The sequence below is a fragment of the Triticum aestivum genome, chromosome 3A (assembly GCF_018294505.1).
Source record: "Triticum aestivum cultivar Chinese Spring chromosome 3A, IWGSC CS RefSeq v2.1, whole genome shotgun sequence".
NCBI classification, from domain to species: Eukaryota; Viridiplantae; Streptophyta; class Magnoliopsida; order Poales; family Poaceae; genus Triticum; species Triticum aestivum.
The window spans coordinates 14,358,286-14,386,157 of record NC_057800.1 but is presented as its reverse complement, the minus strand read 5'-3'; the positions used below and the strand labels follow the sequence as shown (position 1 = coordinate 14,386,157).

General features: G+C 43.2%; 1 non-coding gene and 1 pseudogene across 1 annotated transcript; both read left to right on the top strand.

The window, feature by feature from the left end:
* The first annotated feature begins 5,251 nt into the window (after positions 1–5,251).
* TRNAL-CAA (transfer RNA leucine (anticodon CAA)) lies at positions 5,252–5,335 on the top strand. The gene has a single exon. It is a non-coding gene; the product is annotated as a tRNA-Leu (tRNA).
* A 10,167-nt stretch (positions 5,336–15,502) lies between these two features.
* LOC123057569 (uncharacterized) lies at positions 15,503–26,685 on the top strand (annotated as a pseudogene).
* Positions 26,686–27,872: the final 1,187 nt, after the last annotated feature.

Sequence of the window (27,872 nt, the reverse complement as noted above, 5' to 3'; positions counted from 1 at the left end):
TTAACAGAAAACTCATGAGCTCCGTTAGCGAAAGAAAACAAAACACCACTTCAAGGTACTGTAATGAACTCATTATTGATTTATGTTGGTGTTAAACCTACTGTATTCCAACTTCTCTATGGTTTATAAACTCTTTTACTAGCCATAGGTTCATCAAAATAAGTAAACAACACATGAAAAACAGAATCTGTCAAAAACAGAACAGTCTGTAGTAATCTGTAACTAACGCAAACTTCTGGAACTCATAAAATTCTCAAATAAATTTCTGGACGTGAGGAATTTATCTATTAATCATCTGCAAAAAGAATTAACTAAATATAACTCTCCAAATAAAAATGGCAGCAATTCTCGTGAGCGCTAAAGTTTCTGTTTTTTACAGCATGATCAACAAGACTTTCCCCAAGTCTTCCCAAAGGTTCTACTTGGCACAAACTCTAATTAAAACATAAAACCACATTTAAACAGAGTCTAGATGAATTATTTATTACTAAACAGGAGCAAAAAGCAAGGAACAAAAATAAAATTGGGTTGGCTCCCAACAAGCGCTATCGTTTAACGCCCCTAGCTAGGCATGATGATTTCAATGATGCTCACATAAAAGATAAGAATTGAAACATAAAGAGAGCATCATGAAGAATATGACTAGCACATTTAAGTCTAACCCACTTCCTATGCATAGGTATTTTGTGAGCAAATAACTTATGGGAACAATAATCAACTAGCATAGGAGGGCAAAACAAGCATAACTTCAAGATTTTAAGCACATAGAGAGGAAACTTGATATTATTGCAATTCCTACAAGCATATATTCCTCCCTCATAATAATTTTCAGTAGCATCATGAATGAATTCAACAATATAACCAGAACCTAAAGCATTCTTTTCATGATCTACAAGCATAGAATTTTTATTACTCTCCACATAAGCAAATTTCTTCTCATGAATAGTAGTGGGAGCAAACTCAACAAAATAACTATCATGTGAGGCATAATCCAATTGAAAGTTAAAATCATGATGACAAGTTTCATGGATATCATTATTCTTTATAGCATACAAGTCATCACAATAATCATCATAGATAGCGGGCATGCTCTCATCGTAATAAATTTGCACATCAAAACTTGGGGGATTAAAAATATCATCTTCATCAAACGTAGCATCCCCAAGCTTGTGGCTTTGAATATCATTAGCATCATGGATATTCAAAGAATTCATACTAACAACATTGCAATCATGCTCATCATTCAAATATTTAGTGCCAGACATTCTAATGCATTCTTCTTCTAGCACTTGAGCACAATTTTCCTTTCCATCATACTCACGAAAGATATTAAAAAGATGAAGCGTATGAGGCAAACTTAATTCCATTTTTTTGTAATTTTATTTTATAAACTAAACTAGTGATAAAACAAGAAACTAAAAGACTCGATTGCAAGATCTAAAGATATACCTTCAAGCACTCACCTCCCCGGCAACGGCGCCAGAAAAGAGCTTGATGTCTACTACACAACCTTCTTCTTGTAGACGTTGTTGGGCCTCCAAGTGCGGAGGTTTGTAGGACAGTAGCAAATTTCCCTCAAGTGGATGACCTAAGGTTTATCAATCCCTAGGAGGCGTAGGATGAAGATGGTCTCTCTCAAGCAACCCTGCAACCAAATAACAAAGAGTCTCTTGTGTCCCCAACACACCCAACACAATGGTAAATTGTATAGGTGCACTAGTTCGGCGAAGAGATGGTGATACAAGTGCAATATGGATGGTAGATATAGGTTTTTGTAAACTGAAAATATAAAAACAGCAAGGTAACTAATGATAAAAGTGAGCGTAAACGGTATTGCAATGATAGGAAACAAGGCCTAGGGTTCATACTTTCACTAGTGCAAGTTCTCTCAACAATAATAACATAATTGGATCACATAACTACCCCTCAACATGCAACAAAGAGTCACTCCAAAGTCACTAATAGCGGAGAACAAACGAAGAGATTATGGTAGGGTACGAAACCACCTCAAAGTTATTCTTTCCAATCAATCCGTTGGGCTATTCCTATAAGTGTCACAAACAGCCCTAGAGTTCGTACTAGAATAACACCTTAAGACACAAATCAACCAAAACCCTAATGTCACCTAGATACTCCAATGTCACCTCAAGTATCCGTGGGTATGATTATACGATATGCATCACACAATCTCAGATTCATCTATTCAACCAACATATAGAACCTCAAAGCGTGCCCCAAAGTTTCTACCGGAGAATCACGACGAAAACGTGTGCCAACCCCTATGCATAGGTTCATGGGCGGAACCCGCAAGTTGATCACCAAAACATACATCAAGGGAATCACGTGATATCCCATTGTCACCACAGATACGCACGGCAAGACATACATCAAGTGTTCTCAAATCTTTAAAGACTCAATCCGATAAGATAACTTCAAAGGGGAAACTCAATCCATTACAAGAGAGTAGAGGGGGAGAAACATCATAAGATCCAACTATAATAGCAAAGCTCGCGATACATCAAGATCGTGCCAAATCAAGAACGAGAGAGAGAGAGAGAGAGAGAGAGAGATCAAACACATAGCTACTGGTACCTACCCTCAGCCCCGAGGATGAACTACTCCCTCCTCGTCATGGAGAGCGCCGGGATGATGAAGATAGCCACCGGAGAGGGGTTCCCCCTCCGGCAGGGTGCCAGAACGGGTCTTGATTAGCTTTCGATGGCTACGGAGGCTTCTGGCGGCGGAACTCCCGATCTATTCTGTTCCCCGATCGTTTTAGGGTATATATATATATATATATATATATATATATATATATATATATATATATATATATAGGCGGAAGAAATACGTCAGGGGAGCCACGAGGGGCCCACGAGGGTGGAGGGCGCGCCCCCCTACCTCGTGGCTTCCTTGTTGCTTCCCTTACGTGGACTCCAAGTCTCCGGGGTTGCTTTTCTTCCAAAAATAACTTCTCCAGAAGGTTTCATTCTGTTTGGACTCCGTTTGATATTCCTTTTCTTCAAAACACTGAAACAAGGGAAAAAACAGGAACTGGCACTTGGCTCTGGGTCAATAGGTCAGTCCCAAAAATAATATAAAATTGGATAATAAAGCCCATTAATGTCCAAAACAGTAGATAATATAGCATGGAGCAATCAAAAATTATAGATACGTTGGAGACGTATCAGACCCCGAAAGGATCTTTGTGGCAACCAGGCTTATGTGGCAACGATGATGATGGGAGCGATGTCGGCGACGCGGCAATGGTTGCGGTAGTCGGCTCTTCTCCAGCGTGTTTGCGGTTTTGCCTCGGTTTGTTTGTTGTTGTGGAGTTGAAGCTGCGGCGGCGGGGCCCTGTGGTATACGATGACTGGTTACAAGTTGCCTGTTCGGTGATTTTCCGTGGCACCAGCTGTCGCATGGTTTTGTTCTTCTGAGTTCTCCGTCTGAGTCGGAGTTGCGTTGTGTGGGTGCAGGTCGACATGTTGTCGATTAGGGTGGGCTCTGTCCTGTGTGTCTGTCTCTGGGAGTGGGCTTGGCCCTTGTTCCGGTTTTTGCCCGATTTTCCGTGATTAACCGGGCAATTCTCCTCTGCTTAATTAATAGATGAGGCAATCTTTGCCTCCGTTTCGAAAAAAGTTCTTGTCCTCTTACGATGGTGTGGGTTTCAAACCCCACTTCTGACAATTCTTTAGTCACCTTTTGCTCTCCAGAGGAGAAAGTCTGATCAGTCCTCAATCCATTTTTGCAACAAGATCCTAGAGATTAACCATTTCTATATATTGCTTTGGCACTGTCATATTAAAGGCGGTAATGTTTTCAAATACTTTTGGTCGCGGGAGAGCCAAATTGTCCAGTATGTTGCTGTAGCAATCAGCTCCCAAGCATGTTGCAAGTAACTAATCTTTTTTTTCTCTTATAGTGTCGTCAAGTCCAGGAAATTCAGATTCGCTGCTTCCGGCCTCAGTCTCTAGAATCCACATGGAAAATAATAAGTAGTCTACTGACATTCCAGTAGAAATACTAACCCATCGATCACTTCTAGACCCGTCCATCTGACATAATGCCACAACTTTCATTCAGCCTTAAGGAGATCAATGGTTCTACCCATGTTCCTGAAGCCTCCTGTTCCCACATGTTTTTTCAACTCTCCTGCTCTCCCTTTAAAATGATATACTAAGCAAGGTGCTACCCAACAAGCTTTTGTTTTAGGGGAAAGCGCTACCCAGCATACAAGTTAAAACAAATGTAAGATGATATCTACTCTAGTGAAGTTGGAGCAGTATATATAAGGGCGAACCACTTAGCTTTGAAGGTGACCAGTGTTACGCATCAACCAGTTCACCTACCAATGCTACGCACTAACAAGTTCACCTTCAAAGCTACCTATTTTGCCTTAAAAGACAGAGCTAACGCGATGTTGAGCGAAAAGGTTGGCCAACTTATAAAATTGTAGTCGTCTGCATTTCTATTTCAGCAGTCGTGGTGCCTCCTCAAGTCTTCACTCTTTCAACATGTCATTCGGGTCTTCTCGGTATTAGGGATTTTAGATACATGTACAAAGTTAAAAAAGGAATTTCATATACAGAGTATTGTCTAGCGAAAAGCGCACAGAAAACTCATAATCACAATCCCTTTTCTTTTCCTATAAACGTGATGCTAATTACAACCAGCGTATGACAAGCGTGGGTTATGTGAACCGCACACAGCAATAGCACAGAAAATCGTGTTAATGGCTGTTGAAAACCAGAGGAGCTCCAGCATCTCTCACTCTCGTAGAAATTAGGCAGCTCCGGAGCCTTCTTCATTCTCGCAGTTGACCACGGTGCTACTAGGAGATTCGGCACTGGTAACGGCAGGTGATCCACCATCCGTCTGCTCATTCACGGCAAGGACCCTGGTGAGAACAATCAATTTAAACAACAGAATAATGTTTTGGTATATAACGCACAAATATGATTTCTACCATTCCATGTCGCAGGTTCAGCATGCTCTTCCAACAGATTGTACTGCAAAAACCGATTCTCCCTTGTATGATGTAAGGTCTCGCTCAAGGATTTCAACAAATATCTTCTTACCTGTTCACAAGAGAAAAAATAATAACATAATTTTCAAGTGATGGATGATGGCCACGGGCCTATGGTAGTGATAGAACTTGCTCTCCCTAGAGACAGCCCGAAAACTTCCAAACGAAAAACCGATTTCACTAAATATTAAATACTGCTAATACTTCCAAATAATCAATGAAGTCAGGATGGCCGAGTGGTCTAAGGCGCCAGACTCAAGTTCTGGTCCTCTTACGAGGGCGTGGGTTCAAACCCCACTTCTGACATTTCTTTTTTGTCACACCTCCTCTGGCTTTGCTCTGCGAGCCAAGAGATTAACCATTTTTATACATTGTTTTGGCACTGTCATAGTAGCTAGGGATTAACCAATCTCGCTTTTGTACACATCAAAGCTGTCAGCCGTATCAGCAATATCATATCACGACGATATTTAAACAGACTATTGTGGACATGAAGAAAAAGTTGGCTACACTCCATTGTTTAAACAGACACGAGTTACCAACCGACTTACAAGACTGAAAATATCTGCATTTCTATTTCCGCTGCTCTGCCTCCTCAAGTATTGGCTCATTCAACATGATTTCAGTTTGTGTCCTTTCAGAATCCACGTGGAAAACAAGACACGATCATATATGCTTGTCACTCTAATCAGTGATGTCACAAACAACTATGTCATTTAAGAAAACAAGACACGGTCATATATGCTTGTCACTCTAATCAGTGATATCACAAACAACTATGTCATTTAAGATCTTCTCGGTATTGGGGATTTCAGATACATGTGCAAACAAAAAAAAAACTTCAGATACACAGCATCAACGAGTCAAGGAATTTTAGGTTTCCAGCTTTCTGTCTCGACTTCCGGAATCCACATGATAAACAATACTGAGCCTACTGTCATTCCTGTTGTAACTAAAGTAATTTCAGCATATGCTTCTCTATGTGATGAAGCCCCAACTTGTAGCTTAACTTCATCATGGATAAAGAAGAGACACTGCTCTACACACGTTCCTGAAGCCTCCTATTCCCACGTGTTTTTCAACTCTTCTAATCTCCCCTCGCAAATCATATCTCTTTGTTTATTTGATTGCTGCTACATGATATGCTAAGCTAGGTGCTACCCAACACGTTTGGAGAAGGCACTACCCGACAAGTTAAAACAAAGTGAAACCATGTAAGGTGATATCTACTTTGCTGAAGTTGGAGTGGTATATGCATATATACAGGCCCGTACCGGACACATGTGCAGACTGTTCAACTGCACAGGGCCCCCGGATGAGCAGGGGCCTCAATTTTCTTTATGTGATACTAGTACTCCCTCTGTCTAGGTGAGTAAGTCATATTAGGAGTAGTAGCGCGACCTAGGTGACTGTAGATTGGATGAGAAGGAGCACCAGGATGAGCAAATCTTCCAACCACAGCGTTGTTATAAATGGAAGCAAAATCAGCAATTAATATGTAGTTATTAGGATGCCTTTTCAGCTCTTCAAGCAGGCCCAATCAACGCCCTGCCGTGATGCATGCAGTGGTCGTTCTCGTGCATGCGCATCATCAAAGACAGCATGCAGAATCATTTTACACTTGAGAAGAGGAAAAACGGAAGGGTAAGCACGCTGGCTAACGAGGCAAGGAGAGGATCGAAGAGGAAGTTAATGTTTGACGCCTAAAGGTTTTGAAAAAATCTGATTTTCGTAAGGTGAATTACACACCTAGACGGAGGGAGTACTAATGACTACTTCTATGACTAACTAAGGCATTGACCAATATGCAGTACTCGTTGGAAATTGTATCTTTATTAACTCAACATAAATCTCACGCACGCCTCCTATTCTCTTTCTTTTTCTCTTATCTTCCAGCGACCAACACAAGCGCAGACGGCCAAATCTCTTCCTCTTCCAATATTACAATTGCACCATGGCAGTTCCTGTGGATTATTTCTTCCACGGTTTCTCCAAATTAAATCTGTTATTGCAATGAGTAGGTACTCCATCCTCAATCCACCATCAATTTATTTGGTGTTTTCTTCTCGATCCATCATCTCTCCTATGATTTTTCAAATTCCATTGCTTCTTGCTGCCTATGCTACTTCGATGCATCCACTGGAGTTGGAGGCCAGACCCAAGAGCTTGGCCACCGATTCATCAACAGGAGCAAGCGGAACAGACCGTAAACCAGACTACCAGAGAGACACACCTTATCACCGGTCACCCCATTGTCTCATGTTCCCTAATAATTTGTTTGCAATGCATGGTAAGTTTCTAGCGAATGAACCACTTGATCTCAAGAAGGTGTTGTTGATATGTTTTTAGTGAAACAATCAAATAATATTTTGTAGAAGATTTCTTATGAATAAATAATGAAAGACCACCATGTCGCAAGCGTGGTAAACAACCCAAACTAGATGAAAACTAATGAAAGATTATGTATCAAAGAATGCTAGAAGGATGACATGTTTTGATAACTCTTTCTGATAAATCTAGTTCTTCAAACAATTTCACTACCAACATGATAGAGGTTTTTTATAGTACCCGGGTACTCCTTTCCCGTAGATGGAGTACCAGTCAGATCTAACCGTTGGTTCAAAGGGGTAATTTCGTCCTTTTCTCTTTTTTGAATTCGAACACCTTGCATTCCATGAATTACGATGGACCGACCAAGTCGGCGGTCACTGCATCGGTTACATTGGGGGGGGAGGTTCAAGAGCCAGACATATTGGCTCCCATACATGCCTTGCCTACCCATCGAGGCCAGCTCGTGTGCTGGGACATTACAAGAGCGTGGGCAGTGTGCTATGCTCCACTGGATAAAGCCGAACTGAAGAAGAAATCTCGCCTCCCTGAAAATGGCGCCCAGGCTTGAACGGTCGAAAGCATCGGTGGTGATGGCGCTGGACAGGCCCAAGTAGTCCGTTTCAAAGACGACTCGCCCCATGCCATGAGCTTCAGCCAGTGCTATTGCATGCAATAATGCAAGTGCTTCCGCATGTAGTGCTTCCGTGACATGTCCTAGTGCTCCTGCCGCAGCAAACAGTACTTCGCCCGTGTGATCATGGGAAACGCAACCCCAGCCAGCTTGGTGGTTGCCCAGGGTAAAGGCCCCATCGACGTTTATCTTCACAGTCATTTTCTCTTGCTAATATTGATCGAGTGCACAGTGCTTGCCGCCGCCATCCCCAATCGAGGGCACATGGTGCCAACGTCGACTGCCCATCGCACATCCAGCTTCCTCGTCTTTGCGTGTCACACCGGCCACGATGGATGGAGTTGTTGGCAGCAGATCGTGCACTTGCAGGTTGCGGCGGAGGATGCATCGCAGGCGCTGGTCCTTGGCGACACCATCTCCATCACGTGGTCTCCTCCAGCATCTCCAACGCCATGACTTCTGCGGGCGACCACGAGATTGAGTGATCTTGTTTAATTGGACACCACCTGTGTCGTGCTTGTCGGCGAGGCCCCGTCCGTCCCCATGGCCGGCAGAACTAGCTCACGAAATTAGGGTTTTCAAGTGAGGGTTACAACAGAGCCCATGCGCCCAAACCGTTAATTATCCTATAGATTACAACATTACCCTTGAACTCGAGGTACTCTCTGCCTTTTGACGATGGTACTCCCTGCCACTTCCGCTGGAGTACCCATTACGCTGAGCCATCGGATTAGAACAAATGGACGGATCATATTTACTTCAGGGTACTGTAAAAGTGCTCACATGATATATATCTTCTACTCCGTAGCATTTTATTTTTGAAATTGACAATTGTTATATGAAGGACCTAAATTTTTATTACGCACCGGGCCTCCATTTTCTCGGGTATGGCCTTGTATATATATGTCGTCAACTAATATAAATAGTACACACCTACCAGTTCAATTTGAAAGCCATTAGCCAATTCGCCATAAAAGTTTGAGCTATGGCAAAAAAGTTGTCTACCCTAAGACTACCCACAATGGGAGTAACATAGGTGGTAACATCACACTTATCTAGCCAAAATAGATGACGTGGCATGTAATTAATGAAGAAAGAGAGGCATGGGGTAACATAGCTAGTTAATATAACATCACACATATCAAGAGAAGATGAGTCTATAACCTAATAAATGAAGTGATGCATGACACAACACATATGTTACTATCCACTGTGGAGGTAGTAACATATGCATGTTACTACTCTAAGTTACTCCCCATTGTGACTAGTCTAAGCAGCTTCTACTTAATTTCACGGTTTATACATCCTCAAGTCTTCCTTCTTTCAACATGTTCTCAGTATGCTGCTGTTCAAAATCCACGTGAAAACAAGGCACACACAGAAATATGCTCATTTTATCACTAATCATTACTATCACAAACAGCTATGTTAATATGACCTTCTCAATATTTGGAATATTATATACAGGTTAAAAATTATATACTCCTTAGTATCATCAAGTGAAGCACCCAGATATATAATCCCTTTTTTTCTAATACACATGTTGTTAATTACAACCATGTTATACTGTTTCAAATACCTAATTAACAATGTGTAGATAATTAGATATGTGAACCGAACCGCACACACTAACACCACAGAATCCACATGTTTACAGGATCCACACGGAAGATAAGACACACACAGTTATGCCTACTTTTATCACGAACCAAGTTGTGTCATTACTGTCTTCTTGGTGTTAGGGATTTCGGAGAGGTGTACAAAATAAATAAAAAAGCATGAGGTACTGTCCAGTGAAAAGCACACAGATAACTCATAATCACAATTCCATTTTCCCTATATAAATAGACGTGATGCTAATTACAAGCAGCGTATAACAAGTGTGGATTATGTGAACCGCACAACTCAGAAAATTGTATGAATGGCTGCGGAAAAACATATGGGCTCCAACATCTCTCGCCCTCTTCGAATTGAGGTGGCTCCAAGCCCTTTTGTGTTCTCTCCGTTGGCGGTGCTGCCCATTGGCTATTAGACGACTGTCACCAGTGACGACAGGGTGATCCACCGTCCATATGCTCATTAAAAGCTGGGACTGAGAGTCTCAAAGCGCCGACTGAGCCTGCTGCTGGCTATGGCTCATCTCTTGGGAGAGACATTGGCTGTCGAATGGCTACACTGGCCTCCGGTATCGTGACGTCCGGTGGCTGTGGGGGAACCCAACAGCAATGGACCGAGCTTTCCTCTGCAACTGGTGTCGATGGTAGTACAGGTGCCAGAGCAACAACGGCGTTGCTGCTCGGGAGTAGCACGGAGGAGAACCATAGTAACCCTCGCAAAACAGAAGTGGGTTATCAATGAACTTACGAAACTGAAATATCTGCATTTCTATTTTAGCTGCTTTGCCTCATCAAGTCTTGGTTCAGTAAACATGATTTCAGTATGCCGTTCTTTAGAATCTACATGGAAAACAAGACACACGCATATATGCTTATTTATCACTCTAATCAGTGATGTCACAAAGACCTGTGCTAGGATCTTCTCAGTGTTGGGGATTCCAAATACAAGGGCAATCTAAAAAGATATTTTTGTTACGTGGTATCGTCAAGCGAAGCACACAAATAACTAACCTTTTTTCCTTATAGCATCGTCAAGTCCACGAATATGTTTGAATCCACATGAAAAACAAGACCGATACTCTGATCTACCTGATACAAATACTAGACCCAAGATGGGTCGATCACTTCAAGGGACTAAAGTGATTTCAACATATGTTTCTCTCTTAGATGAAGCCATGACTTTTAGCTTAAGTCCATTCAGTACCAGTAAGAACAACTGCTCTACGCACATTCCTGAAGCCTCATCTTCCCACATTTTTCCAACTCTTCAGCTCTCCCCTCTCAAATCAGTTTCCTTTTGTTTATGTGATTTCCCCTACATTGTATGCTAAGCTATGTGGTATCGAACCAGGTTTTCTTCGTGGAAGGTGCTACCCGACAAGTTAAAATAAAGTGAAACATTGTAGGGTGATATCTACTCTGGTGAAGAGTGAGCGGTATATATAAAGGGGAAGTACTATAAAGACAAGTGAACTTTGGAGCGTGCATTCAATATATATGTCATCAATCAACATAAATTGTACAATCTACTGGTTCACATTGAAAGCTACTAGCAAATTAGCCATAAACGCTCGAGCTACTGTGAAAAAGTTGGCTATGCTAAGCAGTTTCTACTTCACTTCATGGTTTGAACATGCTAAGTTACCAGCAAATGAACAAATTGCCTCATTGAGTCTTCACTCTTTAAACATGTTTCTAGTAATGTCATCGTTCATAATCCACATGGAAAACAAGATACACATAGTCATGCTCATTGTATCAATAATCATTGCCATCGTTAACATGTTTTCAGTACAAATAATTCCATATTCATGGTATTCTCAAGTGAAGGACACATATATCTAATCCTTTTTTCTTATACATTTGCTGCTAATTACAACCGTCGTATACAGTTTTCAATACGTAATTAACAATGCATAGGTACGTGAGCTGCACAAAGCCACGGCCCAGAAAATCATATGACTGGCTAATCAAAACCTGAGCAGCTCCAACTGTCCAACATACTCATCATTGTCAAGATCAAGAAGCTCTAGCCCCTTCTCTGTTCTCACTGTTAGTCGCGTCGTCCATGGTGCCCTTGGCAGCACTGCTACTAGGAGACTCGTCACCGGTGATGGCGGATGATCCTCCGTCCACGGGGCTAGTTTTTTGCCCGTCCCCTAAACCCGTCGGGTTTTCTAAACCCACAGGGAACCTGTCCCCACAAGCAGATAATGAAAATAGTAGCATTTGAAAGAAAAATAGGAGCATATTGCATCAGCAAATATCAGCATGTTTAAGCAACAAACATAGTATATTTCAGCAGCAACAACATAAGATAAATAGTAGGGGGTTTGGTTTTTACTCAAGGGCCTCAACGGTGGGGAGCTCGGCCACTCAGGCGTCGTGGCTTTGGGCTGCTTGAGTCAAGATGGATCAGTGACATGCAAAAAAACGTATTTTGATGGGTATTGTCGGCTTTCGGGTTCGGGTACTACTAAAATGGGTTTAAACCCGCGAAACATGCCGGGTTTTATATTGTACCCACCAGCAGCCCCACGGGAATAGAAAGACGTCCATCCCCGTCCCCTAATAGGGTAAAAACCCGCTGGGACGCGGTTTTTGGAGCCCCATTGCCATCTTGAGATGCTCTTAAGCAGTGCCACAGAGGAGCAGGAATGATTAGGGTGAGAGAGAGAGAAAGAGATGGAATTGCTACGTCCCACAATCCATTTGGAAAGCAAGAGAGGGACACTAAGCAGTGCAGTTTCAACATCCATCTTCTAGCTAGGAAGATGCAGCAAAACTTCTTGTCCAAACTTCACTCATCCACAGAAAAAATCGAAGCTTTATCCAAAAAAAAGGAAAACAATCCCATGGTCTTTTCGTCTCCTATTCCCACTTGAGGTTTTCAACTCTTTGATTCTTCTCTCCCATTTTTTTTCCTTTGTTTATGTGAGTTTCCCTACATGATGTACTAAGCTAGGTGCTAGTGCCACCCGGTCACCCCGCTCTTGTTGTGATTTTGGTCAAGCTATGTATTCCAGAATAACTTGATCCAAGACCAATACTTAACTCATCTCTATTCCCGATGCCTCCCATTTCTGTGTGTTTGTTACATATCTTTGGCTCTTCTGTCATATGTTCTCTCCAATGTTTGTGTGCTATCACACACTAAAACTAAATGGAGGTATAGGGTGTGCTATCTACACAGCGATGACAAGGTGAGATATATATGTATATATATATGTATATATATATATATATATGTGTGTGTGTGTGTGTGTGTGTGTGTGTGTGTGTGTATATATATATATATATATATATATATATATATATAAGGGGAAAATCATTGTCCTACAAGGTTGGTGGAGCATTTATGTACTCTCATGTGATGAAGGTCCATGGGTGGCAACTGGTACATTGTTATAAGTTCTATACATCAACTGTTTCTCCCAAAAGCTCAAATTGGCAAGAACGGTTGTACAACTAGGAAGTTTCCGCTTTGTTATGTGTTATTACTTATAAATAGATGCATGAGAAGAGATTAACCAAGCTCAGTTTGTGGGAAATTATATAGGAATCATAAATATATCAGTGTTTATTGGTCTGACCAAGATGAGAGCATATACAGTGGTACAAACTTGGATGGCCTAGAGACTTGCGATACAAAGAGATGTTTTATCTCTAGAACATTGTAACCTATATCTAATTCATAACCTCCAATGTGCACACGTTTTTTTTTTGTGACATAGCGTACGTGCACTAGTAGTAAATCAATACAGTTGATTGAGAGAAGCAAGAGTGTCAGAAACATGCTACTAGTGACTAGTTCACTTAATTAGACATGAATCCAAAGTACAAGTCAAATTACACACGCGCGCTCTCGCACGCGCACACGAACACAACTCAACGAGGAAGACGGATAGTTGAATATAGGGTACGTCGCTGACAATCCCCTTCCCTTAAATTTGGCTTGCCCTCAAGCCGATGTGAACCACCAAGATCCCAAGTCACTTGAATACAAGGCCCAAGGCAAACGTCATCCACGCCGTCAAGAATTAATGTCTCCTCGCCAAGCTGAAGCAAGGCAATCACTCGGGTCCCATTGTAGTTGTAGCATTTTGATTTTAGCGGTGGGTCTTCAATCACCAACAAAAAGGGTTCAAGAAGGTAGTTGATGAGTAGTGTGAATGAGTCACTCAGTGGTGTTGTTTTTGTCTAGGAAGAGGGTGGTCTTTCTCTTTTAAGCTCACAACCATATGTAATTTACTCTAACAATTGCAAACCTACCACTGATCCAATGGCTCATTAGCACTCAGTGGCAGTCCTTGCTTCTCACATGGTACTGGATAATTCCAAGAGTTCATATCTTCTGAAAGTAAGCCTGCCTTATGAATCATTGTGAAGTGTGGCCATACTATCATAACTACAAGGAGCTCAGGCTATGTTTGTGACTCCAAAATTTCATTCCGACAAGACACCATCTCTTATCTTGGTCAAGCGCTGCTATAGTGCAAGAAGACTTCTCATATTCAGACTCCCAAAAATAGCAAAGAAAATGTTAAAAGATAATATCACTAAACATTTTTCTTTTGCAAAGGGCGCAAAACTCATCTCTTTCTCATGAAAAATTTACATACATGCAAAGTAGATGAATATATGTAAGTAAATATTTTACATGGAATAACATCAGCACAATAATATGTTTCAACAGAAGCATTTGCTCCCAGGTGCAGCTTGTAGTATCTGTCAACACACCTCGATATTATTGTGCTCAAGGCATCAAGCTATGTCCTCTCGCAGGACTACTATAGAGAAGACTAAGAATGGTTTAGGTGGTATTGTTGCGAGGTATCGCGTGAGCCCAGTGGTTTGACACTCTATGGTTGCAGATGTTTTGGCTTCTTATTAGCCAGTGGGATACATAGTATTCTGGGCAATCCTACCACACAGCCAATCCCGAGCACTACCTAAAAGAGCATTAGAAATAAAGTGAACTAAAAGGCAACCAATGTCTTGAGTAATTTCATCTTATCTATGTTCAACCATTTTGATGTCACCCCACAAGTTCAATTTCTTAGTGTTTTACAGCAACCATACATGCCTACAGTCGATCGGATGACCGCGGCGCTCCCGTGTCATCCCCCCCCCCCCCCTTTGGGGGCATCATTCTTAGAGGTGTGCATTAGCATTTTATGACATGCATTAACATTTTGTTAATTAAATAAATCTTTGGTCAAAATTTGACATAAAATACAAAGAGGACCAATAAATCAGGATAAAGATAGTAATTAATAAAATGGTTGCATGCATTGCCCCTTGCGGAGGCCCGTGGTCGTCCTCCTTTAAAAACAAATACATGCCTACCTAATTTGTTACTCAAGGGCCTATTCATGTATCAACTTCTCAACATTTTCCTTCAACGGGGGTAGCTTCTATTCAGGATATGGGAGCATATGCCTTGGATCTAAGCAATAATACACAGGAACAACACATGGAGAAAATAAGAATGCTTTATTGAGAGCGGCGTTACTGAGAGCAGTGGCATCTGAATATGTTATCTGGGTCGTAGGTACATGTCTAGGGATCTGGTCCAGCGGGCTACGGTGACAAGCCGAGCCGTGGCTCGCCTCCGTCACAAAAAGTTGTGCGTGGGATCAGAATACTATGTTCATCGTCAACTGCATACACAACGCAATGTTGACCGGTGGACGAAGTGTGGGGAAGCCTTTCTCCCCTTCCCCCCAACCTCGGAAAAAAAATTATACATGAGACTAGGTCTCATAGTTAGCAGGTGAGACCTGTCCTGATAAATGACACGTGGCATTCATCAGGATGGGTCTCGCGTGAGACCTGGTCTCATAGAATTCTTTTCCCCCCAACCTCCCTATCTTGACGGCGGAAGGCGAAACAATGGTGGCGGCGAATGGTATGGCGGAGTTTGCAGGCCTACGCCACAACGGGCTCGAATTTCTGCTAGATCCGGTAGATAGGTAATGTCTGAACTGTATAAATTTCTTCAATTCGATCCGGACACACCCAAGCACAAATATATGTTTGACTCGTATTCGATTTCTTTAATGTTGGAATTTTGCTAGTAGGCCTTTGGCCCAAAGCCTAACTAAAATTCTGAAATTCTCTTGGCCCATTCATGCACACATGTGAGTGAAGTGAGTGAGGCTAAAATTTAGTCCCACCCCGGAAGTTGAGAGAGAGTTGCACCTCTTTATAAGGTGAGCTCTTTTACCACTTGTATGAGCATGAGAAGAGGAGACCTACACGCGCGCTCCTCCTCCTCGCTCGCCTCGCCACGCCACGCCTCGACGCGACGCGACGCGACGCGCACGTTGTCTATATTTTTGCTGCATGGGAAAATTAATGAGTCATTAATTAATAATTAACGGACGCGTTAATTACTAAACCGTCTCCGGTTCTTTTGGATCGTGACGACTCGGACGTGGGGCTTACTCCCACGACCTACCCGGCCCGCACTATATAGTCAGGCAGACGTCTACCCTAGCCGCCGCCGCTTCGTATGGTTTCTCACCACCGTTCCAGATCATTGCGCCGCCAAGCAAGTCTTCTCCATCCCTCCTTCCGGCGTGCACCGCGAGAAGGGACAGCATGCCTCCGGAACCCCGCCTCTCGTGATCCTGTACGGGAGAGGGGCGATCAGGTTTTTGGGGAGCGCACTCGCGCGACTGCTGGCAGCGACGACTTCGTGAACGACGACTTCTTCCCCGACCTCGGCAACCTCGTCCTCGACGACATGGGCGACAACGTCAACGCCGGCGGTGCTGCACCCGCTGCACCGTATGTGATTCTATCCTTCCTGTTCGAGATCGTGGTAGAATTCATGCTTCTAGTATGTGCCCTAGATGTGATATGTTCATCTGCTATACTAGTTCGCATGATTAGTTTAATCTCTGCTGCTGTGGTCATGATTTATCTTCTGTTTATTCGGATTAAATCTCGTAGTAATTTTCTCATATTTCCAACAATCCAAAAACCTAATTATAGGCAATTTACTCCGAGTGGTTTTACTGCGCATCTGAAGCCGCCTGCCTTTAAGGGGGCGCAATATAAGAGGTGGCGCACGAGAGTAGTCTACTGGTTTCAGACCATGGGCTGCTATGATGCCACCAAGGGCAAGCCTGAGGGCGATCTTAATCCAGCACAGCTGGAAGCTTTTGAGAAGATCGATACGCTCTTTAAAGGCGCTCTTCTGACTGTTCTTGATGACTCCATTATGGATTCGTATATGTAGTTTGACAACGGCAAGGACATGTGGGCTGCGCTCGAGGCCAAGTTTGGTGCCTCGGACGCCGGCAGCGAGTTGTACGTCATGGAGCAATTCTATGACTACAAGATGACTGATGAGCGCCCTGTTGTACAGCAGGCTCATGAGATACAGTCGCTCGCAAAAGAACTTGAGTACTTCAAGTGTGTGTTGCCGGACAAATTTGTTGCCGGAGGCATCATTGCCAAGCTTCCACCTTCGTGGAACAATTTTGCTACTTCCCTGAAACACAAGAGACAGGAGTTTTTCGTTGCAGATCTCATTGGTACTCTTGATGTTGAAGAGAAGGCGAGAGCAAATGACACACGTGCTCGAGTTGCTGAGGGAGGTTCTAGTGCCCACATGGTACAGAAGAAGAACTCCCAGCCCAACAAGTTCAAAAACAATAAGAACAAAACTCAGGGCAAAGGCAAGTTTGATACAAAGAACAAGCCATCACATTCTACCAACTTCAAGAAGAATTCTCATAAGAAGGGGAAGGGACTTTGCCATGTCTGCGGTGATCCTAATCACTGGGCTCCGAAGTGTCCTAACCGCTTTGAGGAGCGCGAACATGAGAAGAGCGGCAAGTCTGCTAATGTTGTCATCGGTGATACTGATATGAAAGAATCAGGGTACGGTATTTTTCCTACCATCCTTTCAGTATTTCAATCCCCTGATTGGTTAATTGACACCGGTGCCAATGTACATGTTTGTGCTGACGCCTCCATGTTTTCTTCTTACCAGGCAACAGGGACTTCACTCGTGCTGATGGGGAACGGGTCACATGCCATCGTTCGAGGTGTTGGTACGGTCGATCTGAAGTTTACTTCGGGGAAGACTGTGCGTCTGAAGAACGTTCATCATGTGTCGTCCATCAATAAAAATCTCGTTAGCGGTTCCCGTTTATGTCGAGATGGTTTTAAGTTGGTTTTCGAATCCAATAAAGTTGTAATCTCTAAGTGTGGACAATTTGTTGGAAAAGGCTATGAGTGAGGAGGCTTGTTCCGCCTATCTTTGTCAGATATTTGCACTAAAGTTATTAATAATGTTTGCCACAATAATGAGTCTGATATTTGGCATTCACGACTCTGTCATATTAACTTTGGTTGCATGACGCGGTTAGCCAGTATGAATTTAATTCCGAAAATCTCTACTGTCAAAGGCTCCAAGTGCCAAGTATGTGTGCAAGCTAAGCAACCTCGCAAGTCCCATAAGACTGCAGAGGCAAGAGACTTGGCACCACTTGAGCTTATACATTCTGATCTTTGTGAGATGAATGGCGTGTTGACAAAAGGTGGAAAGAGATACTTCATGACGTTGATTGATGACTTCACTAGATATTGTTATGTGTATCTTCTGAAATCAAAAGATGAGGCTTTGACTTTCTTTAAAAACTATAAAGCTAAGGCAGAGAACCAATTTGATCGAAAAATTAAACGGTTTATGTCCGATCGTGGTGGAGAGTATTTTTCCAATGAATTTGATCTGTTTTGTGCGGAACATGGTATAATCCATGAGAGGACGCCTCCCTACTCACCCCAGTCAAATGGGGTAGCCGAAAGAAAGAACCGAACTCTAACTGATATGGTTAACACCATGTTAGACACTTCGGGTCTATCCAAGGAATGGTGGGGGGAGGTGCTAATGACTGCGTGTCATGTCCTAAACCGAGTTCCCACAAAGCATAAGACCATGACTCCATTTGAGGAATGGGAAAGAAAAAGGTTGAAACTCTCTTACCTACGTACTTGGGGTCGTTTGGCGAAAGTCAATATACCAATTTCCAAGAAGTGCAAGCTTGGACCAAAAACCATGGATTGTGTTCTTCTGGGCTATGCTTTTCATAGCATCGGCTATAGATTTTTGATAATAAAATCTGAGGTATCCGACATGCATGTTGGTATGATTATGGAATCAAATGATGCAACTTTCTTTGAGGACATATTTCCTATGAAGGATATGTCGAGTTCATCAAATCAGGAGATACCTACTCCATCTAGTGAGGAATTCACTGTAATTCCTGAACCCACCATTGCGATGGAACACGTTGAGAATCCTGTTGAGGGTAACAATAGAACTCCTATGAGGAGTAAGAGACAGAGGACTGCAAAGTCTTTTGGTGATGATTTCATTGTGTACCTCGTGGATGACACACCCAGGACTATTTCAGAAGCCTATGCATCTCCTGATGCTGACTACTGGAAGGAAGCTGTACGTAGCGAGATGGATTCCATCTTAGCTAACGGTACCTGGGAGATCACTGACCGTCCTTATGGGTGCAAACCTGTAGGATGTAAGTGGGTGTTCAAGAAGAAGTTTAGACCTGATGGTACGATTAAAAAGTACAAGGCACGGCTTGTGGCCAAGGGTTATACCCAGAAAGAAGGTGAAGACTTCTTTGATACTTACTCACCCGTGGCTAGACTGACCACAATTCGGGTGCTACTATCACTGGCTGCCTCACATGGTCTTCTCGTTCATCAAATGGACGTTAAGACGGCTTTCCTCAATGGAGAGTTAAAGGAGGAAATTTACATGGATCAGCCAGATGGTTTTGTAGTACCTGGTCAAGAAGGAAAGGTATGCAAGTTATTAAAGTCTTTATATGACCTTAAACAAGCTCCTAAGGAGTGGCATGAGAAGTTCAAAAGAATATTAACTGCTGTCGGCTTTGTAGTAAACGATGGTGACAAGTGCGTGTACTATCGCTATGGTGGGGGCGAAGGAGTTATTCTTTGTCTGTATGTCGACGACATATTGATCTTTGGAACCAAACTTGATTTAATCAAGGAGGTTAAGGATTTCTTATCTTGCTGTTTTGAGATGAAGGATCTAGGAGTAGCTGATGTTATCTTAAACATCAAGTTGTTGAGAGATGAGAATGGTGGGATCACACTGCTTCAGTCTCATTATGTGGAAAAGGTCTTGAGTCGTTTTGGGTATAGCGACTGCACGCCTTCTCCAACTCCATATGATGCTAGTGTGTTGCTTCGAAAGAATCGACGGATTGCTAGAGATCAACTGAGGTATTCTCAGATTATTGGCTCGCTTATGTATTTGGCGAGTGCCACGAGGCCTGACATCTCTTTTGCTGTGAGCAAGCTGAGTCGGTTTGTGTCAAAACCGGGAGATGATCATTGGCATGCGCTTGAGAGAGTTATGCGCTATTTGAAAGGCACCGCGAGCTATGGGATTCACTACACCGGGTATCCAAGGATACTGGAGGGTTATAGTGACTCAAACTGGATATCTGATGCTGATGAGATTAAGGCCACAAGTGGTTATGTTTTTTCACTTGGTGGTGGCACTGTTTCCTGGAAGTCTTGCAAGCAGACAATCTTAATGAGGTCAACTATGGAAGCAGAACTCACAGCACTAGACACTGCCACTATTGAAGCAGAGTGGCTTCGTGAACTCTTGATGGACTTACCTATGGTTGAAAAACCAATACCCCCTATCCTGATGAACTGTGATAATCAAACTGTGATCGTCAAGATAAACAGTTCTAAGGACAATATGAAGTCCTCAAGGCATGTGAAGAGGAGACTAAAATCTGTCAGAAAATTGAGGAACTCCGAAGTTATTACGTTGGATTATATCCAAACATCGAAAAACTTAGCAGATTCCTTCACAAAGGGTCTATCACGTAATGTGATAGATAATGCATCGATGGAGATGGGTTTGAGACCCACCGCATGAGTTGTCCATAGTGATAAACCACTCTATGTGATCGGAGATCCCGTGAAGTAGAAGTGGGAGACAAGCTGTTGGTCAGCTGGAAGGAGAGTATCCCTATATTAATTATCCCACTCCGTGAAGATGCAATACTCTCCTGATCTGCATGGCAGGTTGATACTTATCTTAATGTGTTCCAAGTGGTTTATTCGGGTAAGCAGAGATGTTGTCCTGCAGAACATCTTCTGAGGAACACACCTATATGAATTTGACTGTTAACGTCGCAGTCTGTGAGAATTGGGTGTTCTCTAATAAATTCATGAAAGGCCCTGGAGTATGACGTATACGCTTCACCCGCGGGGAAGCCTTGCGGCAGCCCAGTATCGGTCAAGAATTTATGTGAAACTAGTTTCACAGAAAACTTGTAGTTCAAGGCATAGTCCACTATTCAAGTTGTGATCTAGTGTAGCATAAATTTCTAAGTGGAAGTTCAACTTCACTGTCTCCACTAAGCACCGATATATAAAACAATGTTTTGGAACTAAATGATGAGATGTGCCAATGAGACTTTGTGGGGGATTGTTGGAATTTTGCTAGTAGGCCTTTGGCCCAAAGCCCAACTAAAATTCTGAAATTCTCTTGGCCCATTCATGCACACATCTGAGTGGAATGAGTGAGGCTAAAGTTTAGTCCCACCCCGGAAGTTGAGAGAGAGTTGCACCTCTTTATAAGGTGAGCTCTTCTACCACTTGTATGAGCATGAGAAGAGAAGACCTACACGCGCGCTCCTCCTCCTCGCTCGCCTCGCCACGCCACGCCACGCCACGACGCGGGTTATATTTTTGTTGCATGGGAAAATTAATGAGTCATTAATTAATAATTAACGGACGCGTTAATTACTGAACCGTTTCTGATTCTTTTGGATCGTGACGACTCGGACGTGGGGTTTACTCCCGCGACCTACCCGGCCCGCACTATATAGTCAGGCAGACGTCTACCCTAGCCGCCGCCGCTTCGTATGGTTTCTCACCACCGTTCCAGATCATTGCGCCGCCAAGCAAGTCTTCTCCATCCCTCCTTCCGGCGTGCACCGCGAGAAGGGACAGCGGGCCTCCGGAACCCCGCCTCTCGTGATCCTGTACGAGAGAGGGACGATCAGGTTTTTGGGGAGCGCACTCGCGCGACTGCTGGCAGCGACGACTTCGTGAACGACGACTTCTTCCCCGACCTCGGCAACCTCGTCCTCGACGACATGGGCGACAACGTCAACGCCGGCGGTGCTGCACCCGCTGCACCGTATGTGATTCTATCCTTCCTGTTCGAGATCGTGGTAGAATTCATGCTTCTAGTATGTGCCCTAGATGTGATATGTTCATTTGCTATGCTAGTTCGCATGATTAGTTTAATCTCTGCTGCTGTGGTCATGATTTATCTTCTGTTTATTCGGATTAAATCTCGTAGTAATTTGCTCATATTTTCAACATTTAATTCCCGCTGAGAGAGGTCATTGCCGGTGATGGGCAGCCAGATCCATTAGTTTTGACGGCTGTTGGGCCATCGGCACCGGCAACAGCCGACTCGTCGTGCGCGGTTCTGGTGGGAGAACTCGGCGGCACTGCTGAGCAGAGCAATTCCGCCCAGAGAAGGAAGCAGTCTCCAACTCAATCCATCTAGTCCACCGGGATGGTGAACCCAGATGCACCAGGCCAGGCCTGAAGGCATACATAGCAATGAGTGTTTTTTCTCTAGATCCATGATTCTGATTTTTTATTTGCCAAAGTCTGTGTCTAGTGGGCATGGGTACTACTGTCAACAAGCTGATCCTATGATTCTCGTAATAAACCATGCATGCAATTAGCATATATAATGCTCCCGGTCAGACCATGCCAAGTTGCCAACCATCCGCGAAATTAGAATACTTAGTGTTCTATGGGCATAGCGTGCTATCCATATGTAAATGAAACCAAAAAAAACACGGTATCACTATCGTATGAAAAATAACTGCATCATCTCGGAAACTGTTTTTTTGAATTTTTATAAAAGGTCAGTGACTGCTCTTTGATTTGTTGAATTTGCCGCAGATTCCAGTTCAAAGAGGTCAGTGCAGATGTTGAGCAGCCAGATCCATTCGCTTCGATGGTTGTTGGGCCATCCACACCGACACACGTCGAGTCATCGTGCACGGTTGTGTTTGGACAACTCGGCGGCACTGCTGAGTAGAGTAAATCTGCCGGCAAGAGGAAGGAGTCTCGAACTCAAGTCCGCCGAGTCCATCGGGAAGGTGAACTCAGACGCACCAGGGTGGAACAGAAGGTATACATATAATTGAGTGTTTTTTTACTCTGTATATATGGTTCTGATTTTTATTCCTTATGTCGATAGATGTCTAGTGTGCATTAGTACTACCGCCAAGTAGCCAATCCTCTGACGGGCAGTCATCCATGCATGCAATTTAGCTTCCCAAATGGTTTCTGCAGCAGATCATATCATCCTCGCATGGAATTATATAGTTTTCTTGGCTGATCATGTGAATGATTGTAATGAAACTCAAAAGAACATGCCCTCCAGGCTGTTAAATGAAATACTATTGCATCATCTAAATGAATGTGAATTTAGTTTCAGGTTAAGAGTTGGCCGCGCCCCTCCAGATAGGGCACCCTGTCAAAGCAGAGCGACTCCATTAGAAGAAACAATCAGGAGGTATGCTGATAAACCCTTGGAGAATGTGGTGAAGCCAGAGATTGGGATGAGTTTTGACTCACTTGGGGAGGCATACGATTTCTATAACCTGTATTCTTGGGAGCTTGGATTTGGTATAAGATATGGAAAGAGCCGTCTGAATGTTGAGCAGACAAAGTGTATGCAGGAGATCGTTTGTGGATGCTCGGTTAGCACTTAATACCATAAATAAAAAAAATGGCAGTTTTTTTACATATTGCTTGGACTGGATTTATTTTCATATACCTGACACAGAGGGAAAAATCATTTTGCAGGGGAAACCTGAACAGCAGAATAGCAGGTCTTGTCAGTGTGAGTGTCCTGCAATGATCAGATTGCTCAGAGCTGCGAACTATGGATGGTACATTGCTGAGTACCACTCCAGCGGAACCGGCTCCTCTAACTTAGCTACTGTGAAGTTAGGAGCCTAACTTAGCCACATTTCATCCGTTGGATCTAGAATAAATGGCTGAGATCTATCGCTACAGTTCTTAAACAGTGTCAATTGGTAAGGTAACAAACAATGATTTTAGCTACAGTGCTCGTCCAAACAGTATGCTACACCCCATGTGAACAGTGCAGAATCTTGGCCATCTATTTCCCATCTGATGGTTCACAGACTAAGTTAGGGTATTGTTTCCCTAACTTCATAGGAGCGAAGTTAGAGGAGCCAGTTCCCACTCCAGCCACAACCAATTCATTTTCTCTGACCTGTGGTGAAAAAGTTCATTGGCTATGGCATAAGCACATAGATGTGTACACGAAGGATTTGGTGAACTGTTGTAGTGGGGCACCTTGGCGGCGCTGCTGACCAACGTGACACATGCGGCAAGAGGAAGGAGTCTCCGACACAGTCCATGGAATCCACTGGGAAAGTGAACCCAGAGGCCCCTGGGTGGATTAGGAGGTGACATTGACTCTGCAATTTACATGCCTGTGTCATTTTAGGAGATGTCTGGATTTGTGCTCACTAGGGTCGATTGGCAGCCCTTTAGAACCCCATGTCTTGGCAAAAAAATAATTTATGTCACTTTATAGTTAATTCATGGTGAGGTTTTAAATGTTAACCGTGTGACACAGGTAGATTGGTCTGTTTTGTAGGTAAAAAAAATCATTAGACAAAATCAAGGAGTTGGGTGCCCTGCTAGAATTGTGATATGAAAATTATGATATGAAATTGGGTGCCTTGGATGCCCTGCCAAGTAATCCCTCTGTATATAAGATGTTGAACTGCAAAAACATCTTATATTTTCGTATGGAGGTAGTAGTTGTAAAATGCAATGCTGATCCGTTTGTCGCAGAAAGCATGGTCTGTTCTCTGGTGGGTTGTGTCACTGATCAGTAAAATGGGGGGTTTTCCATGATTAAAAAAAGGTGTTGCTATAAATTGAGATGTCGTCTACAAAACTTGGGATATTTTTCCCTTGCAGGTTGAGAGTTGGACGTGCACCTGCTGACAGATAACCATGCCCTGGGGGAGTTAGTCCATTGGAAGAAACAATCAGGAGGTACGCTGATAAATCCTCAGACAGTGTGGTCACGCCAGAAATTGGAATGAATTTTGACTCTCTCAGAGAAGTATACGATTTCTACAACCTTTAATTATTTGTGGGAGCTCGAATTTGGTATAAGATATGGCAAGAGCCATCTAAATGTCGAGCAGACAAAGTGTATGTAGGAAATTGTGTGTGGATGCTTGGTCAGTACATATGACTCAACACTCCAAGAATTTACATTTTATTTTAATCCGCTTGATCATTGGCTATGCGTCTGTCTTAACTGCAGCTGGTAAATTCCTGTTTTAGAGGGGAAGCCTGAGCAGCAAAACAGCCAGTACTGCCAGTGCGAATGCCCTGCGATGATTAGGCTTCTGAGAGGATCTGACAATGGATGGTTCATTGCTGAGCACCAGGCTAGCCATAACCATTCATTGTCACTGACTTGTGGTGAAAAGGTTCACTGTCCATTGCACAACCACATAGATGTCTACACAAAAGATCTAGTGAAGCAACTTAGGGGAAATAACGTGAATCTCAACAAGGTGTACAACATAGTAGGAAGCTTCTTTGGTTCATCTCTGAATGTGCCTTTCACGAAGAGGTCACTCCAGAACCTTTCTGCACAATATAGTAGGAAGCTTCCTCGGTTCATCTCAGAATCTGCCTTTCACAAAGAGGTCACTACTGATGCATGTGTTTGTGCGACAGTACATGAGGCTATAATTCGACCGTGAGTCGGATGAGAGCTACCGGGAGAAGAGGATACGGATTGTAAGCAATTTCTTTTAGATTTTTTTTGTGCCCTCTTCCTAATTGTTGTGCCAGTGTACGTCGTCGAAAAATTCTAATGATGAGTTTTTTGTGAGAAATACAGAGCGGAGCAATCATGAGAGGAAATATTGCCATTGAACATGTGCAAATAAGGTTTACACCAGGAAAATGTTTGAACAATTTGGTGAGAACCTTTTCAAAAGGGCTGGGCGTACCAGGTCGAGGAAATTGTGAAGTACATTGCAAGACACAACGATGCCGAGAAACGCGAGAAGTGGAGCGTGGTTGATTACAAGGTGACCATGTTGGATGACGGCGAGTGGTTCGAGTGTGAATGCGGGCAATTCACCCACATGGGGATGCTTTGTTGCCATACTTTGAAGGTATTTTTGGATCTCAATATTGTTCATTCCTCATCTATCCACGAAAAACCATATTTTGATTTCCAATGTTTCAGGTGATGGACTATGTTGGCATGAAGGAGATGCGGAAGCGGCACATCCTCAAGAGATGGACGAAATATGCTAGGGACATCCTGCCCCAGCATCTTGCTCACTTCAAAAGAAACCAGGTCGTGAACAAATCTTTCACCTGCCGCAGCTCGACTCTCTACCTACACGCCATGGAGCTGGTTAGGCTTGGGGATGCATCCGTCACGACATATGAACTCGTGTTGGTTCGCTTGAAGGATATGATTGCGGAGGTATCACCACTAGCTGAAACAAGAGATGGGATAGGGTTTGAGGATAGACAAGCAGCAGAAGCGAATCACAACAACATTGCATTGGCAGGCGCAATTGTCAGCATTAGAGGGGGGGGGGGGGCTGACAACAAGAACAATCTGACCCTTCCTGCTAACTGGGATGCACATGCTGGACTGTCTGCTCCGAGCAAGAAATGTGGTGCCAGGCGACCATGCATCAGTAGGAAGAAGGCACCGTATGAAGGACTACGTACAATGACAAAGTTCTGCAGCATTTGCAAATTGCCATGACATGAGAACACTACCTGCCCTGACAAGGGTGACATGCCAAAACAGCCTCGCAAACCTGCAACCTGCAAGAATTGTGGCATCGCTGGACACCGTCGCACTTCATGCACCAGGCCGCTGGGCGCTGCTGCTTCTTAATAACTTAGAGAAACATGTATGATAACTCGAATTTTACGTTTTGAGAATTTTCTAGTGTGTGATTTCTATATGGACCCCCACGCGTGTTCCTCCCTGAGTGTAAACTAGTTGTATTTGTAACTATGCTGAAATGTGTGGATTTATAATATTTGTTTATTTGTTTTCTGTACCTTTTAAGTTGTTTGATACAAATGTGAATTTTCCAATTTGCACCTGCTGATGTCCGGATGACAAATAGTTTTTCAAATTGTCACTGAACTTGACTGTAAACTGGCCTGGGTGCTGTCCCTGTGCATCACTGAAATTGGCTTCGATGCTGCCCCTGAGCGTGACTAAAACTCGTTTGTGGGTGCTAGTTTGTTGCTGGCGGTGTGCATCTACAGTCAGCTACTCCATGACACGTGCCTGCGTTTTGTCGACCACTGTATCGCTCATATGCGTCAAATGTATTCAAATTTGTAAGCTGCTGGCAAGCAAGCTTGTGAGGCCGAGGCAGGGAGGACGTCAATCCGAGACGGCTCAGGTAGGCCCAGAAAAATGGCTGATCCATCCGACCTCCTCCTGTACGGTGCCGCAGGGATTCTGGTTAGCATAATAAATGAGGCAGGCCCATTTTAGAATACATCTACAATACGCAGCATTCTACTGTCCAGAATACGGGTAAACACTAGGATCCCGAGAACAGCGGGCCGATGAGGGCTCAGCTGTGCTCATGATCAGAAACGAATTTTCCTGGTTTATTAGTCTCTTTAGTATTCTGTGCCAAATTTTGATCTTAAATTTAACTAACAAAATATTAGTGCATGTCAAAAAATATAATATAACTGAAAGCTATGTTCAAATACGAATGAAACGATGTAATTTTTTATGACATGCATTAACATTTTGTTAGTTAAAATTTTAGCCAAAATTTGGCACAAAATATGAAGGGAACTTATAAACCAGGACGGAGGTAGTAGATAAGAATAACCGCAGCAAGAGAAAAAAAAACAGATCAAAGACGCCAAGACCAACGATCGCTTCTAGGAACCAATGTAATTTCAGCATCTCTCAATGGGATGAAGACACAACTTCGTCAAGTTCATTCAGCGTCAGAAACAACAACGCTAGCCATGTCCGGCCATATTCCACATGCCTCCTGTTGTCACATGTGTTTTCAACTCTTCAGTTCTCCCGCAACATGTACTATATATGCTAAGCTACCAACAA